Source organism: Phascolarctos cinereus, unplaced genomic scaffold (genome assembly GCF_003287225.1).
Source record: "Phascolarctos cinereus isolate Bilbo 61053 unplaced genomic scaffold, phaCin_HiC Scaffold_4;HRSCAF=312, whole genome shotgun sequence".
NCBI classification, from domain to species: Eukaryota; Metazoa; Chordata; class Mammalia; order Diprotodontia; family Phascolarctidae; genus Phascolarctos; species Phascolarctos cinereus.
Genome location: NW_027555847.1, coordinates 605,561,403 through 605,567,988, shown reverse-complemented (window position 1 = coordinate 605,567,988; position 6,586 = coordinate 605,561,403). Strand labels below are relative to the sequence as shown.

The window sequence follows — 6,586 nt, the reverse complement described above, 5'->3', positions numbered from 1 at the left end:
GAAACATCAAGACTAGCAATGCAATTAGTGGGAAAAAATGCAAAGGAAGGTGGCCCACCTGTACCAGATCTAAAATTAATAAAGCAGCAATCATCAAAATGATTTGGTACTGGCTAAGAAGTAGAGTTGTGTATCAATGGAATAGTTTTCAGGGGTGGGGAACCTGCAGCCTCAAGGCCACAGGTGGCCCTCTAGGTTCTCGATTGCAGCCCTTTGAATCCAAATTTCACATAACAAATTCCCTTAATAAAAGGATATGTTCTGTGAAGTTTGGATTCAGTCAAAGGGACACACCCAAGGAACTAGAAGGCAACCTGTGGCCTAGAGGCCAAAGGTTCTCCACTGCTGGTTAAGTACACAAGACCTGGTAGTCAATGATTACAATAATTTACTTTTGATAAACCCATAGACTCAGTTTCTAGGATGAGAATTCAATATTTGATAAAACCTGCTAGGAAAACTGGAAAATAGTATGGCAGAAACTAGGCATTGGCCAACATTTACATCTTTTGTGAAGGTAAGGTCAAAATGGGTACACAATGTAGACATAAAGGGTGATACCATAAGCAAATTAGGAGAGCAAGGTAAAGTTTACCTGTCAGATCTATGGAGAAGGGAAGAACTGATTACCAAACAAGAGACCAAGAACATTATGAGATGCAAAATGGATAATTTTGATTAAATTAAAATAAAAGTTATTTTTTAGTAACTTTTTAAATTTGGTATTTTATTTTCCAAAATTACACGTGAAAACAATTGGGGGGGTTAAATGTGTTTCATTTTAGACAACCTACCTGACATATTTTTAAAAAACAATGTCTCTACTCCAAATAAATCAAAAACAAAAATGAATAAAGCTCAAGATGATATCTGCCCAGTTTGTCCAAGTCCTGATGTTGTGTAGGTTACAAAAAGCAGCAGCCAGTTATGATGACAGGTGATTCAAAGTAATCAGTGAATTTGTTAACATTCCTCCATTTCTAAACCATCCTTAAAGAAAATCATATATGTAGTCACACCATCCTCACAGAAGTCCCAGAGAGCCACCATGCCATTTGGATTCATGTTTTCACCTATGAAGAACTGATAGCTTTTAAAATTAGCAAGGATGTGTTTGATTTGTTCTTCAGCCCCCTTCATAAAAGGCTTTACTTTATCTGGCTTGTGTTCTTCAAGTCTGCCTTTGTTTGATTTCATGTAGTCTTTGTACTTTTTGTAGGATTCTTTTGTGAAACTGGTTTCTTACAGATGATGGTTTACTACTGTCAACTCCAGTTATTACAGTGGCATCTATTCTTTCACCCTCAGGACCTTCAGTAGAGGCATTTCCTCTGATGAGTGAATCATCATTGGTACCCTCTATCCTACTGACCATGTTCCCCTCCACCTCCAAGCACAGTGTTCACTATCTCAAGGATTTTGTAAACGTTGAAGAACATCTCATCACAGCTGATGAGGTCTTGGTAGATGATCATGGAGGTGGAAGGATGGAGGTGGCAGCAGTGGCACTAGTACTATGGTGACCAGAGCTTAGTGTGAGCACGATGCAGCCAGTGCGGCACTTGGTGGGAAAAGGGGGAGCAGGAGGAAAAGAAAAACAAACAATTTTTAAAATTTGTTTTTAAAACTTTGAGTTCCAAATTTCTCCCTTCCTCCCTCCCCACCCTAACTTTCATTGAGAGGGAAAGCATTTCCATATAGGTCATGGGTGGGGAAACTGCAGCCTGGAGGCCACATGTGGCTTTCTAGGTCCTTGGGTGTAGCCCTTTGACTGAATTTAAACTTCACAGAACAAATCAAAAGATTTCTTCTGTGAAGTTTGGATTGAGTCAAAGGGCTGCACTTGAGGACCTAGATAAAGGAAATGATGTGGCCTTGAGGCCACACGTTCCCCACCCCTGATACAAGTTATACATGTGTAGTCATGTAAAACATATCCACAATAGTCATGTTGTGAAAGAAAACATAGACAAAAAAACAAAACAAAACAAAAAGTATGTTTCAATCTATATTTAGACACTATCAGTTCTTTCTCTGGGGATTAGCATTTGTCATCATAGGTCTTTTAGAGTTTGGTTTGGATCATTGTATTGTTGAGAATAGCTAAGTCATTTAAAACTGATCATTTTACAATATTGCTGCTACTTTGTACACAGTACATTTTACTTCACATCAGCCTATGCAAGTCTTTGCTTCTAACTACACAAATAATGAGAAAGGTCTTATGAGCTATAAATATCATCTTCTAATTCTGATCTTTTCATCAAGAATGCTTGAAAGTCCTCTATCTCAGTGAATCTCCATTTTTCCCCTGAAGGATTATACTCAGCTTTTTGGGTAGGTGATTCTTGGTTGTAATTCTAGCTCCTTTGCCCTCCAGAATATCATATTCTAAGCCCTCTGATCCTTTAATGTAGAAGCTGCTAAATCTTGTGTTATCCTGATTGGCTCCACCATACTTCAATTGTTTCTTTCTGGCACTTTACAGTATTTTCTCCTTGAGCAGAGAATGCTAGAATTTGGCTATCATATTCATGGAACTTTTATTTGGGATCTCTTTCAGAAGGTGATCAGTGGATATTTTCAATTTCTATTTTACCCTCTGGTTCTAGAGTATCAGGGCAGTTTTTCTTGATAATTTCTTGAAAGATGATGCCTTGGCTCATTTTTTGATCATGGCTATCAGATAGTTCAATAATTTTTTTAAAGTTATCTTTCCTGGATCTATTTTCCAGGTCAGTTGTTTTTCTAATGATATATTTCATTGTCTTCTATTTTTTTCATTCTTTTGGTTTTGTTTTATTGTTTCTTGATTTTTCATAAAGTCATTAGCTTTCATTTACTCCATTCTATTTTTAAGGAATTATTTTCTTTAGACAGACCTTCCCCGCCAGACTTTCCAAGTTTTCTTGAGGTGGAAATTTTTTTTATTGCATATTTTTGTAAGTTCTACTTCTCCAGAATTTGTTTCAAGTTATTTTAAAAATATTTTTAGAGTATATTGGGGGAGAACTCATACAAGTCCTTGCCTTTACTCTGCCGTATTGGCTCTATGCCTTAAAAGATTTTTTTTTTGCATAAACAAAACTAATGCAACCAAGATTAGAAGGAATGCAGAAAGCTGGGAAACAATTTTTACTACAAGTGCTTCTGATAAAGGCTTCAGTTCTAAAATGTATAGAGAACTGAATCAAATTTATAAGAATACAAGTCATTGCTCAATTGACCAATGATCAAAGGATATGAATAGGCAGGTTTTGGATGAAAAAAATTAAAGCTGTCTATAGTCATATAAAAGTGCTCTAAATCACTATTTTTATTAATTAATTAATTAATTTAAAAGTTTTTGCACAAACAAAGCCAATGCAACCAAGATTAGAAGGAAGGTAGAAATTTGGGAAATAATTTTTACAACCAGTCTCTCTAATAAGGGCCTCATTTCTAAAATACGTAGAGAATTAAGTCAAATTTATAAGGATACAAGTCATACCCCAGTTGATAAATGGTCAAAGGATATGAACAGGCAGTTCTCAGATGAAGAAATTAAAGCCACCTACAGTCATATGAAAAAAATGCTCTAAATCACTACTGATTAGAGTGATGCAAATTAAAACAACTCTGAGGTACCACATCACACCTAACAGAAAAGAAAAATGATAAATGTTGGAGATTTGGGGAAATTGGGACATTAATGTATTGCTGGTGGAGTTGTGAACTGTTCCAACCACTCTGGAGAGCAATTTGGAACTACGCCCAAAGGACTATAAAACTGTAATAAAATAGAAATAATATAAAACTTTAATCCAGCAATTCTACTACTAGAATAGTAGAATTTTTGTATCCCAAAATATCATGAAAAAATGGAAAGAATTGACATGTACAAAAATATTTATAGCAGCTCTTTTTATGGCATCAAAGAATTGGAAATTGAGGGGATTCTCATCAATTAGGAAATGGCTGAACACGTTGTGGTTGATGAATGTAATGGACAACTACTGTTGTATAAGAAATGATGAACAGGCAAATTTCTGAAAAACCTGGAAAGAATTACATGAACTGATGCTGAGTGAAGTGAGCAGAAATAGGGGAACACTGTACGAAGTAACAGTAACATTCTGCAATAATCAACTATATTAGTCTTTGCTATTCTCAGCAACACGGTGATCTGAAACAATTCCAAAAAGACTTGTGACAGAAAATGGTAACCACATTCAGAGAAAGAACTATGGATCCTGAATGCAGAGTGCAGCATAGTGCAGTTTGCTTTTTGCTTGTTGCTTGTTTTTTTTTTTAAATTTTGTTTTATTTTTTCTTTCTCATGTTTTTACTTTTTGTTCTGATTTGTTTTTCATAACACGACTAATGTAGAATATATTTAACATGATTGTATATGCATAGCCAAAATCAATCAGATTGCTTACTGTCTTGGGGAGAGGTGAGGGAAAAGAGCGGAGTGAGAAAAATTTGCAACTCAAAATGTTATAAAATCAATCTTGAAAACTATCTTTATCTGTAATTGGAAAAAATAACGTTCTATTAAGAAAAAAAGAGATAAAGATAAACTTTGACTACTTAGTAATTTTGGTTTGAACCCTGGTAGGGGCTGCTGTGAAAAACAAAGTACATCTTTTTTCATTTTGTCTAGTATGACATCATTGATCAATGACATCTGAATTAAAATACTAGCATTTGTTAGAGAATCATATACCCAGTTGTCATCTATTGGGCATGTTGTCTTCCCAGTCAAACTTCCTTCAGTCTACCCTCTCTGGTTTCTCTCTCCCCTTATCTCTCTCTCTCTCTCTCTCTCTCTCTCTCTCTCTCTCTCTCTCTCTCTCTCTCTCTCTCTCCTTTTCCTTCTCTCCCTCCCTCAAAATTAAAAAATATTCTCTTTCAGAGGAAATTTTGGATTTTATTCTTCTTTAATGCTTAGTTGATCCTATACTATATCTTGCTTTAATGTTATGAAGTTATTTGGAAATCTTACAAATGATAATGGCCAACATTTACATAGTGCTTACTATGTACCACTTGCTTTGTTAAGCAATTAACAATTATTACCTCATTTGAGCTTTACAACTACCTTTAGAGGTAGGTGCTATTATTATCCCCATTTTGCAGAAAAGGAAATTAAAGCAAACAGAGCTTAACTGAATTATCCAAGATCACACAGCTAGTAAGCATCTGATACTGGATTTGAACTCAGGTTTTCCTAGCTCCAAGGCTAACACTCTACACACTGTACCATCTAGCACTTCCTGTTACCACATTGATAAACAAGGTGAAATCATAGGCATTGTCTACATAAATTTTAGATTATTTTCTAAAATACTTTCAGAAAACTATTTTTCTAAAACACCTTTTAGACAAGTTCTCTCTAATAACCTTGTGAATAAAATGGAGAAATGTCATCTAGGATAATTAATGGATTCAGAGTTGTTTGAAAGGCTACAACTAAGAAGTAAAAATTTGTATTAGTTAAAATCTAAAAGAAATATTTTCTGTAGCTAATGATGGCCTCTATATTGTTATATTTATTGATGACATTTGTCTTTCCCATTAGAATACAAATAATGAGTAGATATTATTACATCATTTATTTTTATCCTGAGTTAATAGCAAAATAGGCATTTAATAAATATTTCTTAACTGATAGATTGACATTGCCATGATTGTATCAAGCCTCATAACACTGCATAGGCCCTTAGGAGATATTTTTAATTTGGTCAAAGATGTTTTAGTCTTTCCATCCTCATTTGAAATGATCAGGTCAATGAAGAATGATTATTGATCCATTTTCAACATGAGCTTGTGTAAACACCTTATATAACCTGGCGACTACAAAGTTTTAAAAACATAACTATATTTCAATATAATTTGGTTTTATTTTCTATTCATTTAAATCATTAATTTGAGAAGTGATCCATAGGCTTCACTTGACCAACAAAGGAGTCCATACAAAAAAAAAAAGGCAAAAACCCTGTCTATACAGCTTCTCTATTATTGTTGTTATTCAGCCATTTCAATGGTTTCTAACTCTTCATGACCCGATTTGGGATTTTCTTGGCAAAAATATTGGAGTGATTTGTCATTTCCCTCTCTAGCTCATCGTACAGATTTGGAAACTGAGGGACACAAGGTTAAACAGCTTACTGTGGTTCATCCATCTATTAAGTGGCTGAGACCAGATTTGAACTTAGAAAGATGAGTCTTTCTGACTCCAGTCCTAGCACTCTATCCACTGTGCCATCTAGCTGCTCAAAGAACTTGTCTAACAGTATGTATGTAGGAACATAGTATAAATAGAAAATAATTGGACCCAGAGCTGAACAGGAGGATGAAATTGAGGAAATTAAAAAGTTCTGATAATGATGCCAAGGTTCTCATGAAAGAAAAAAAAAGTATATCTTTTCAATACTATCATTGTACTAGTGTGGTTATATATCATTGAGACATAGAACACTAATGTATCCACAAATTGAAAATGAAAATCACCCAGCAATGGAGAGGTGCATGGTGGGTATAACCAATTTATTATGTATAAAAAATGAGGAACTCTGAAAGAAGTATAAAAGACATCATACAG

The 6,586-nt window shown here is 34.6% G+C and overlaps 1 pseudogene; it reads right to left on the bottom strand.

The window, feature by feature from the left end:
* Positions 1–963: 963 nt before the first annotated feature.
* LOC110195545 (translationally-controlled tumor protein homolog) lies at positions 964–1,475 on the bottom strand (annotated as a pseudogene).
* Between the last annotated feature and the right edge of the window lie 5,111 nt (positions 1,476–6,586).